Genomic DNA, 12235 nt, shown 5'->3' with positions numbered 1-12235 from the left:
CCACCACAAATATATCCTTATACATATTCCCTTATTTAGCTATATACAAAATGACTCTGAGATATACATCCAGGAGCAGAATTGGTGGGTCATTGAGCATCTATACCCTTGCTATTACTAAGCACTTCAATACTGATCTCCAGAATAAATGCACTGGTATGTACTTATTCTAATTTTCCCTTGTCTATGAGATAAGGGATATTTCATTTTTGTTTAATTAGAAACTACTAATGAATTTGAGTGCCAAGTACTTAAAATACATAATGTGTAATTTGATTAAACTTCTGGGTTTTTAAAAATTCCTTACCACTAAGCTGTATATTAGTTTTCGTATGAGTACCGTGGTGTTGTTTTTTTTGTTTTGTTTTTTTGTTTTGCTTCATATTTTATGGTGTGAGAAGAGGATCAAAGTTACATTTTTTAATGAAAAATTTACCAACTGACCCAACACCACTTCCTGAATAATACATGTTACCAGTAGGTAATGAAAAATACATGTTACCTACCGGTTAGAAATGCCAAGTTTATCACATTTTAAAACCTTTTGGGGACTGAGCTTTTATTCTGTTCTATTAAATTGTATCTCAAATTTTTCCACCAGTCTTATTCTGTTTTAATATTGTTGCTTCATAGAACATTTTAATAGCTAAAAAGTAACATTTCCCCCATGAGTTGCTCTCGGGGAAAGTCAAGCATGACAACAACAACACAACAATAAGTGTAGCTAATATTTATTGAGCATTTGCAATGTATCTAACACTTTACTTACATTATCACGCTTAACTCTCAACTACAGTAGTAGTGTAGATACTGTTCTTATCCCCATTTGAAATGTGAGAAACTTGAGGCACAGAAGATTCAACTGGTTTGATGTGGAATATAGTGTCAAACCCAGGTTTTATCACAGCAAGCCCATACTCCTACCCACTGTTACATTAAAATGAATTTTATGAAGTGGTCAGTATTGGAGCATTTCTGACCAAAATAATATCAGTTTCTTATTGCCCAACCTAATACACAGCATTTTGTTTTTTAAAAAATGAGGCCATCCCAGAGGAAGAAACATGTCCATGATACAATAATTGGTAAGGGGCCTGCTATCTGGATTCCTGATCTTCTATCTCCAGTCTTCTAATGAGCAGAGTCATTATTGTCGTTTATTTCTTGGACTCAGTAGGAAACTGTTTCTCTAATGATCCACTAGAAGGTAATATAAGAGAAAGGAGAGCACACGAAATTAAAGGAAACAGCATAATGGTTATTTTTCCCTTTGCCCATATTTATCAGGTGATCCATCCTACAACTCAGAAGTAACACTGAAGCTCACAGATTATTAAAAATGTATTTATATTTTTATCTGTTGCTTTCAACATCTTTAAATATTCTCTATAATAAATTTATTATTTGATTTATATTAAAATCATATATTTAATGGGAAAGACAAGGCAGGGAGACAGGAGTAATATTTTTTCTAAGTTTACTGAGTACTAGACAATACTAAAGGTGTTACAGTTTTTACCTTTCATTAGCTTTGTGAGTGTACAATGTATTATATCTACTAAAAATATCACTTTTCACAAAATAAATAAAAGAAAAACGCTTTCTTTTTTAAAGATTTTATTTATTTATCTTAGAAAGAGAGGGAGAGAGAGAGAACATGAGAGAATGAGCAGGGGGAGGTGCAGAGGGAGAGGGAGAGAGAGAATCTGAAGCAGACCCCACTCTGAGCCGGGAGCCCAACACAGGGCTCGATCCCATGACCCTGAGATCATGACCTGAGCTGCAACCAAGAGTCAGATGTTCAACCAACTGAGCCACCCAGGCGCCCCCACTTTCTTTTATTTATAAAAAGCATTTTATTAAATAGCTTGTACAGAATTATCCCAATTCTTTTTTCAATCACATTATTTTTAAAAAGAGATATTCTTTAAGTTTTATTTTCTAACCAATGACTAACAAATATAAATTTATTTCTTTCTCTCTTTTATTCATTTAACAAATACTTACTGTACACATAGTAAGTGCAAGGCACTGCCAGACCAAATCATATCTCCATCACAGGCCTTTTTTTCAGAGTTCCAAGCCCTATTATCCAACTACAGCATAATATGTATTTACATGTATTTACATGTATGACCAGGCATGGACAGTTTATCAAGCTAATTCAAATTATACAATCCTTGAACTCTGAAAGCTTAAATAGAAGTCTATATGTTATTAGCATGGGAAGAGCACAGGGTTTAAATAGGCAAACATGGGTTAAAATCCTGTCCTGTCACTCATTTAAGGTGTGTAAACTTGGAAAGTTTACTTAGCATCTCCAAGACGTAACTTCCTGATCTGTACAAGGGGATTGTTATCCAGGTTTCAAAGGAAACTATATGGAATGTAGTGCACCCAACCATTCTGTCTGAAAATTTAACACATTAATTTTTCCCACTCATCTCTTCTCTTTTTAGCAGATATAACTCTGCCCTGAACTCAATAGCATAACTATATCATAGAGAACATTCAGAAATGTGACAACAAAAAGAAAATTAAACATATGTTTATATCATGAATGTGATCCAACATCATTTCGGTATAATGGAACACTTTGGCTGCTAAAGTTCAATCATTGTGCATTTCCTAACCCATTTGGACCTTTTAGATTGACATGATGAATACATATGGCTTGGGAGGTTCTAGTATTCCTTGAGCCTCAGAATGTTAAGATATAGTAGAAACATCATGCATAATGATGAATCTGCAGGAAGGAGACAAGAACAAAGGTCAGGAATGCTGTCTGGGTCCCAGTTCCTAAGTGATACCTGAAGAAAGGACAAAGCACTCCCAAGCATTCAGAAATGCTGTGGAGATCAATGAGATACCCGTTTTTGCAAGCAATCTGAGTTCTCAGAAGGGAAGAAGCTCTTTTATGTGCAAGGAATCAATTTGACAAGAATTATATGTAAGAAAATTAGGCCTGTAGAGAATAGTCACTCGGTATATGTCTTCTGCTAATTATTTTTCTTCTATAATTATCTTTTAGAGGTCTTTTTTATTTAAGTGATCTCTACTAGACCAACATGAGGTTCAAACCCATGACCCTGAGATCAAGAGTCACACAGTCTACTGACTGAGTCAGCCAAGTGCCCCTAATTTTATTTAAATGCCCAAGGTACCTGGTAGAATTCAGAGGTCACCCCAAAACATATGAAGACTGCCCATTAGAGAACAAGCTAAGGGAACTCTCACTATGATTACTTCTTTACATGGTCAGTTCATTTAATTATTCCAGCAAGCCTCTGAGATAGAGATTGCTCTGAAAGAGGGATTGTTCTGAGACTGCAGTGTTTTATAAATACACACACACACACACACACACACACACGTGTTGTTTGTATCTCTGCTCCTGCCTACAATTTTCTGCATGCCTTTCTGCAGTTTCATCGCTGCCCTCTTGTTGGGAATTCTCTTTTATCTCTGAATGTGGCTTTTATCAAATAATTTAAGCTCACTTTTATGTGATTATAATAAAAATCATACCTGAACTGGGTTCCCTGACAGTTTTGACTATGCTGACCCTGACACCAACACTTTTGCTAACAGGGGAATGGATGTACTGAATGTTAATGAATGTTATTTTGACTGTCTGGAACAACTGTACATCCCATTCTGGAGACGCAATCATGACAGCAAGGTGTCCAAACAGCTAATATTCAGAATCCTTTCTATTAAAATATGGTATGTTTTTTTCTTATTCTAAGGCATTTTTCCTTCTCTTCTCCCTCACTTCTGCTGTGTAACAAACTGAATTGTAACAGTAGCGTGTACAGTCTTTTTCATTGGATTTGATAGTAAGGGTCTGTTGGTGATTATGGAATACTGCAGCACCCCCTGGATGTTGATCAAATGCTTCCTTCCAAAATGAAAGAAGTCAGTCCAGGATATGAAATAATCAGAGAGGAAGAGGCCATTTCATTCCTTTCTTTATGATTCAAAACCATGGAACCATTCTTACCACACTTCAAAAAAAAAAAAATACAGTCACAAGGCATCATATGCAGACATTAGGCTCTAAAATTCACTATGTGGGGCGCCTGGGTGGCTCAGTCGTTAAGCATCTGCCTTCGGCTCAGGTCATGATCCCAGGGTCCTGGGATCGAGCCCCACATCGGGCTCCCTGCTCCGTGGGAAGCCTGCTTCTGCCTCTCCCACTCCCCCTCCTTGTGTTCCCTCTCGCTGTCTTTCTCTGTCAAATAAATGAAATCTTTAAAAAAAATTTAAAAATAAAATAAAATAAAAATAAATAAAATTCACTACATAGTAGCATCTGTAAGCAACTCCCTATCTTTTAGAATTTTGAAATATAATCTGAAGCTTGTGTCTCTTTTCTGAGAGGTCCCCATGTAGGAGAAACCCTTTCATGAGGTGGTTCAGGGAGTCACAGTTCATCAGATCTTGAGAGCTTTCACAAATATATACATGGTCTTTCCCTTATTCAACCAATCCAAATGTAGGCAGTGTTTGGCTATCTACTGACCCATAACAAATCACCCCAAACATAGAAACTTAAAACATCAACAATTTATTATTATTGCTTGTAATGATTATATGGTTTGGCTAGGTGGTTCTTTTGTTTTAGATGGTCTCAACTGGAGTGCTGGGATGGTCAAAAGATCAAAAATAGCCTCAGTTGTACATACTAAAGGTTGATGCACGCTACTGACTGGAAGCTCGGTTGGAGCTGGGAGCAAAGAGACTTTCAGATTTATATAATTAGGAGAGTGGTTTATACGATCAGCAGTTGTGCACTGTTTCTGGGCCAAATTTATTTATGTTGAACTTTGTACATAGGCAAAATGTTAACACGTTCTATATGACAAAAATCATCATGAATACATTTAAAAGCCATAAAAAATCTTGAAATAAAATATTTATAAAGTGTATTATAAAAGTGGTCAATACTCGGGGCGCCTGGGTGGGTCAGTTGGTTAAGCGGCTGCCTTCGGCTCAGGTCATGATCCCAGGGTCCTGGGATCGAGCCCCACGTCGGGCTCCCTGCTCGGTGGAGAGCCTGCTTCTTCCTCTCCCTCTCCCTGCTGTTCTGCCTACTTGTGCTCTCTCTCTCTCTCTGTCAGATAAATAAAATCTTTTAAAAAAAAATCTTAAAAAAAAAGTGGTCAATATTCTTAATATGTAAAAAGCACATACACACCAATAGAAAAATTGGGTAAGGATAGGAACAATTTGTGTGTGTGCCTATATACATAGGTGCTAGTATAATAAATGCAAAGAAATTATTAAAGGATTTTTAGATCAGAGGATATCTTTGGAAGAAAGGAAATATAGACAGATTCACCTTATGCATGTCTGTATTATTTAAATTTTTTACAACTCTGTATTTCTTTCACATGTCTTAAAGAGTTCTGAAAATGACTGGGGATTCTAGGAATGTTTCCTTTACTGAAAAAACTTCCAGATAGGTCTTCATATAGGGTTAGAGCAATGGTCCTTCCCTCACCCCTTCTTTCCCTCTTTTGTCTGAGATATTTAAGTTTCATTTCTGACACTGAGCAAGAGCTGAAATTCTGCTATGTTTTATAAAACTCCTCTAATAAATAAATATAATTTTTATAAGGAGGGAAAAGTATGGCAGGCATGAAATTTCAAGACATAGTAAAGCACACAGGTATATAAGAAGTGTTACTTTATAGGGGCACCTGGGTGGCTCAGTCGGTTAAGCGTCTGCCTTTGGCTTAGGTCATGATCCCAGGGTCCTGGGATCGAGCCCCACATCAGGCTCCCTGCTCAGCAGGAAGTCTGCTTCTCCCTCTCCTACTCCCCCTGCTTGTGTTCCGTCTCTCTCTGACAAATAAATAAATAAAATCTTTGAGGAAAAAAAAAAAAGAAGTGTTACTTTGTATACTTTTCTACATTGCAACTGAATCTAATCTCTATTTTAAGCCCCAGTTCTGTTGTAAGAAGTATACAGTCTCCAAGTCAGCATAAATTCAGTTCTTTTCATTTTTCTTTGTTAATGTATGATAAATCCGCTTAATTTATGTCTCCACTTCTCATCATATGACATCTAAATTTTCAGAGCTTATGTAGTGTCTTGATCTTTACTGTCCTTGGTGACATCCCTAAGATACTTGAATTCCCATCTAAATCTATATGGTTCATGTTGCCATGCGGCAACCTCTCATCTTGACTCTGAGACCAGCTCAGGACCACAAGCACTCTTGCTCAGCTATAGCTTTTGTGCCTTGCTGGGAAAACAGAAAGCCCGGACTGTATGGCACACCTCTGAGGGATATGGTAAACTCAGTGGGTCTACCTTGGGCCTTCTCTGATCCTCATATGAAAGGGAGCCATTCCTATTATACTATACCCACATTATCATGACACCTAGAATTCCTGTGAGGCTATAGTTTCTCAGGTATCCAAACAGGGAGAGGGAAATATCACAAGGTAAAAGATATATGTGAAGGGGCAGGAAATACATCAGACTATATTTCATCTCACCACATTTACTACCCCTAGGAAATCTTTTTCCCTCACAAAGAAAATATATTTCTCTACGTATCACCCCTCAAAGAAGGTAAGAATAAAGTTGCTGTACAAGATTTGTCTACAAGAGTAATTCGCATATGCAAACCAACAAATAAGTGTTATCATCCTCAGGGTCCCTTTTTGTCGGGCGGGTAAGGATGGATACTGGATATATCCCCCTCACCCTTATTTAGGGGTGGTTACTTGTTCTTCCATTCCTAACTGCTGCCAGACAAATTATTCTTACTTGCTCACACCCATTCATGATTCAGTGATATAATATAAATTCCACCTATGGAACTTAAATTCCAGCCTCAATTGATTTACCTCACACTGAATTGATTGAGAAAACCCTGAGATGACTGAGTTTGCCTTCAGCTGGCAAGATTGGGTTTTTTGTAGTAAGTAGCGTGGGGTTCAAAATGCATACTAAGATTAGTTATATAAAAACAGAGATTTCTTTCCCAGCCGAGCTTTATATCCTAGAAATTTGTACCCACTAAAAATCAATAAAAGTTATTTCTAAAGAGATGATGAAACAGTTTGTAGAGTACCATCTCAAATACTTTGAAAAATAGATAGGCATAGAAAAAAATTAGATGGACACACATTTGATTTTACTTGCTGGTGACTCTCAAAATCTATAATTCATCCAATAATTCAATAACTCAAGAAATATCTGTTGGGTATTATTATGTGTCAGGCGTGGGAAATCCAATTCCATAACTTCATCCCATAACTTATTTCTCCTAAATTCCAAACTCATATAGCGAACTCCCTACTACACATGAAGAAAAAGAAGATAACTACTGCTAATCAACTGAATGTCTATGACCCCACTAGGACTGTACCAAACAAGTTTAGATCAACTTTGGTCCTGCATCCTAAAAGTTCACCATGAAGGTAAGGCCATATAGCAATGTGGAAAGAGCTTAGGCCTTGAAGTCAGACACAGCTAGGTTAAAACACCTCCTCTGCTTTTTATTGAATGTGTAAACTTGGAAAATGTAATTAACTTCTCTGAGCTTCACAGCACATACTTAGTGACAAGGTGAATAATTAAAGAGATACTGGTGTCTACTGTACCACATTTTTGAGAGAAAATGTAGGTAAAATGCCTAACAGAGTTTCTGGTGCATATTAGGCACTCAGCAGAAGTTTACATCCCATCCCCTCCATTCAATGGCAGAGATGGCATTGCCATAAATGTAATTGAACAGCTATGTGTGTAAAAGCATTTGGAATGGCTACAATAGAAAAACCACAGACATTTACGTTATGTAGGAAACAGTACATTATTATATTTGACCAAGCCACACGGAATTGTTGATGTTCAGTCATTTTTGACCTACAAAAACAATGACTTCATATCTTTCAATCTAATAGAATGATTTGTGTGTTGAGTTCAAGGAGGGGAACAATATTCATTCTTTTTCCTTTGAATTTCCCCCCTATCCTCTTTCTATATCTAAAGGTGAACATTGGGAAAGTCCATAATATGCATGTTGCTGCTATCCTTTTAGCCCCAGAAAGACTATGGGAGCACAAGGCTACAGTGATAAATCTGCTAGGCAGGATGCTAGAAAGAGGGTCAGAAGAGCTGCCTCGATTCCAGGACTGGAAATATCCTGATGATAGGACCTTCAGTGAGTCACTTCTCCTCTTTTAGCCTGGACTGATCACCAAGATGAAATTGGGAAGCCTACCTAACCATCCTGGAGTGCTGTGGAAATCCATAAGACCCAAGCTGGGCAAACACTCTGGGTTTTCAGCTGGGAAGATGTGTTAAGGCCCAGGAATTATTTTAACAGAAATTAATTTGCATGAGTAACAGAACACTACATATTAGGCACTCAAATGGAAATTATTTATGAAATGTCAACAAACATTTATAAAGCACAAATGAGACTCAGATGGACATGGATCCTGCTCTCTACAGAACTAAGAAAACTCATGTGAACTGTGCCTGCTAGCATGCTATAAGATTTCCATGTGCCATCTTCTTCAATACTTAAAGTAAGCCTATGAGGCAGCATTTATTTCAGTTCTTCAGATGAGCATCCTTACATTTCATTAATTGAATCTTATAGTATATAAGTGGCAGAGTCTAGAATTCACATCTGGACTTTCTATTTCCCCAATCTGTGCTCTTTCCTCTCCAAGACATTGGCATGGGGCTAATTGAAGTTCCTGGAGTGTTCAACCCTAGCGTTAAACCCCATGACAAACATGAAATGTCTATTATCAACACCACCAAGAAATAAAAAACACTGAGTGAGTACTTGTGGATGTATGACACAGCATGTAGGGGGAACAATGTGAGCAAAGACATGGAATTCAAGAGGACATCTGGCCTGTTTGAGAGCTGGAACTGGGCTGCTGGGGCTGGACACTGCAGAAAGGAGTTCTTTGGACTAAGATGGTCCTATTAGTCAAGAGCACGGTTATATATCTCAGGCAACAGCTTAGCACAACTGCAAAGCCAAATGAGTTGTAAAAATTATTTGAGGCTTAATGTTCTTCATTATCCATTCCACACTCATAAATTAGTTCAAATTTGAAAAACAAATTTTAACAGAAATAGAGCTAAGCATGGGTCAGATACTTCATTGGGTCTTCATAAATCTACCTAGAACAGATGGGCAAAATTTGGAGGAAATAGCTTTCTCTTTACTACTATCCTCTAGCTCAAATTGCAGGTTGAATTTTCTCATCAGAACTGTGGAACATGTCCTCCTTGTTCCTCTTCAAATGCCCCTAGGTTAATAATGGTCTGGGTGATGGAAACCCCACCAGTGCTAAGGTATGAAGAGTGGCTGTCCAGAACAAGTTTTGTTGTTTATTTCTATGTTTGTGTGAATGTGTGCACGTGTGTGTGTATTTCTACATAGAGCAGTGTTGTATCCTCCTCTTTCTTTGTTGTTGCTATTCTTGCCAAGTTTCTCTTTTGTTTTGTAATTCAAAGCTTTGTCAAAGTAGTTAAAGAAAAATTTAGATAGATACAGCAAATTGTATTTGGCCTGACTTCCTTGGCAGTTCTGTATAATATGTCCTTGATGTCAGTCTTGCTGAGTGAGGAGTGGACTCACAAAATGTTGGTAGATATTATGGTGACAAGCGAAGACATCTGTCAGATGGCACATAACATTTTAGAGATATAAATTCAGGAATAAAAGGGGGAGCTTTAAGGCCAAGATAATGGAGTTTCCAGACAGCTAATATTTGAATCCTGATGCTCTCTTTAAGAGAAAAGAAGTGTTTTTTTTTTTGTTTTTCCTTATCCAGAGTATCCCCCATCATTCATTCATTCATTTATTTATTCTTTCTTATGTTATTCCCAGTGTTGGTACTATCTAACATTCAGTTCTTTTCACTGGAGGTTCTGCTCACATTTTGCTGATGAATTTAAGTTGCTACAACAGCCCTTGTATATTGGTATCATTTTTCCTTAACAAATTCAAGGAAAGCGTCCAATATTTAAAATGGTCACCGAGAGAAAGAATGCTTTTCATTTCCTCATTTCTTTTCCAAACTCACTCCTACAAACAAACAACTCCTCTGAACAATCCTGGCAGTCAGAGACATCATTTGCAGACATTAAGCTCCAGACCCACCACCTGTCCCTGCTGTGACTCATAATATAAACATAGACCCTCTGTGTAGCCTGTTTCCTAGAACTTTAAAATATAACTCACAGCTGGTGTCTCCCCTTCTGAGAGGCCCCCGTGTATGAGAGGCCCTTTCATGGAGTGAGCCAGAAAGCTCAAAGTCCAGCAAAGCCTTGCATAAATTTTCAATCTTAGGAGCCTTCACAAGCTTATGTTTTTCTCTAAATGTACTAGTATAATCTGAAGCACCATCTCTCCCAGACCCCTACAGAGTATTAAGGGATATCCCCATCATTCACTTCAAGCTTCTGCCACAAAGATCCTGTCCCTTCTCACTCTCATCAAGAGGCAGTTTTGCTTCTCTCTCTCCTAGATATTTGTATTCTGTTAGAGTTCTCAGGCCTCAGTCATCCATATCTGTGAATTAGATGCTGCTTGCCACAATGACAGAATGGCCACATCCAATTGCTTCTCATCCAGGTTTGATACTATGTATTTTTGTTTGCTTACTTTTAAAAATATTCTTTAGAGCTCTTTACTCAGGTCTGTGGCACCAGCAGGATGGGCAAGTGTCCTGGTCTTTGGACTGCCAGGAAGCTCCATAGCTACTGACAAGATCAGAAGTGGCATGATAAACAATACAAGAAAGCCCGTTTGACCACAACCCTGAAGGCCAACACTTTTGGAGGCACTGCACATGCAAAGGGAATTGTGGTGGGAAAAGTAAGGGTTGAAGCCAAAAAGCCAAATTCTGCCATCAGGAATTGTGTCAGGGTCCACCTGATCAAGAATGGAAAAAAAACAAAACAAAACAAAACAAACCAACAGCCTTTGTACCCAACGATGGTTGTTTGAATTTCATTGAGGAAAAGGATGAGGTTCTGGTTGCTGGATTTGGTTGCAAAGATCATGCTGTTGGTGACATTCCTGGGTTCATTTTAGGTTATCAAAGTAGCCAATGTCTCTCTTTTGACCTTATCCAAAGACAAGAAGGAAAGACCAAGATCATAAGTTTTGATGGTGAAACCATGACAATAATAAATGTTCATATGCCCAAAAAAATTAATAAATAAATAAACAAATAAATAAAATATTCTTTAGAAAGAAATAAGGGTTATATGAATCTCTTAAACCTATTGTCCCTAGGATGACTAATTCATTGAGAATGAAGATACTAGTCCCCAGGCTTATATAAACAATTCCAGAAAAATAGAGGATGGGCAAAAAGAACAGAATACCTAATATAGAATTTGGCAAGCTGACCGAAGAGTGGACCTGCTGAAAGAATTATATTGGTTGGTCTATATCTACTTTGACCATCTAGCCCGGGGAATGGCAAACTTTCTTTTTAGTAAAAGGCCAGATAGTGAATATTTTGGTCTTTTGGGGCTATGTAATTTCTGTCTCAACTACTCCACTATGCTGTTATAGTGCTAAAGTATTGTGGGTATGTTCCAATAAAACTATTTATAAAAACAGGGTGGGCTGAATTTGGTCCACAGGCCATACTCACAAACCCTGATCTAGCAGATGGTATAGTCCATAAGTGCATGTACCTGTATATCCAAGCAATCAATACTCAAATCCTAAATATTTGAGAAATAGTTGAGAAATGTGGCTCTTATTCCTCAATTCAGTGTCTATAATCTCATTGATTCATGTTATAAATGGATCCTTACTATTGGTTAGTGAATTGATGCTGAGATTCCATGAGTACTTGTAAATCACTACATTATCTCTTGGAAGCTGAAATCATTATCATTTCACAAGTGAAGGAAAGGGTTCAGCACAGTAAAAGCTAACAGGGAAAAACAGAAATTTTCATTTCCTAATGCTTGGCACCACTCCTATAAATAACTCTTCAGTGTAGTAACAACACTCAGAAGTGATATTACAGATCAACCACCTGTTTCTGTTGCTACTGTGAAATGCAAACATAACCTTTAGATTCACTTTCTAGTTGGCAGTATTCTTGCCTCCTTTTAAACTATAAATGTGGCTAATATTATGTTAATGTTAGAAAGAACCTCAAATTTCGAATGTCAAAAGAAAAATAAAATAAAGAGATGATAATAATAATAATAATAATA

General features: G+C 37.4%; 1 pseudogene; it reads left to right on the top strand.

The window, feature by feature from the left end:
* The first annotated feature begins 10706 nt into the window (after positions 1 to 10706).
* LOC123863184 (small ribosomal subunit protein uS12-like) lies at positions 10707 to 11156 on the top strand (annotated as a pseudogene).
* Positions 11157 to 12235: the final 1079 nt, after the last annotated feature.

The sequence above is a fragment of the Mirounga angustirostris genome, unplaced genomic scaffold (assembly GCF_029215605.1).
Source record: "Mirounga angustirostris isolate CCGP_5_RB_7025 unplaced genomic scaffold, mMirAng1.0.hap1 SCAF_11, whole genome shotgun sequence".
NCBI lineage: Eukaryota > Metazoa > Chordata > Mammalia > Carnivora > Phocidae > Mirounga > Mirounga angustirostris.
This window is presented reverse-complemented; position numbering and strand designations above follow the sequence as displayed.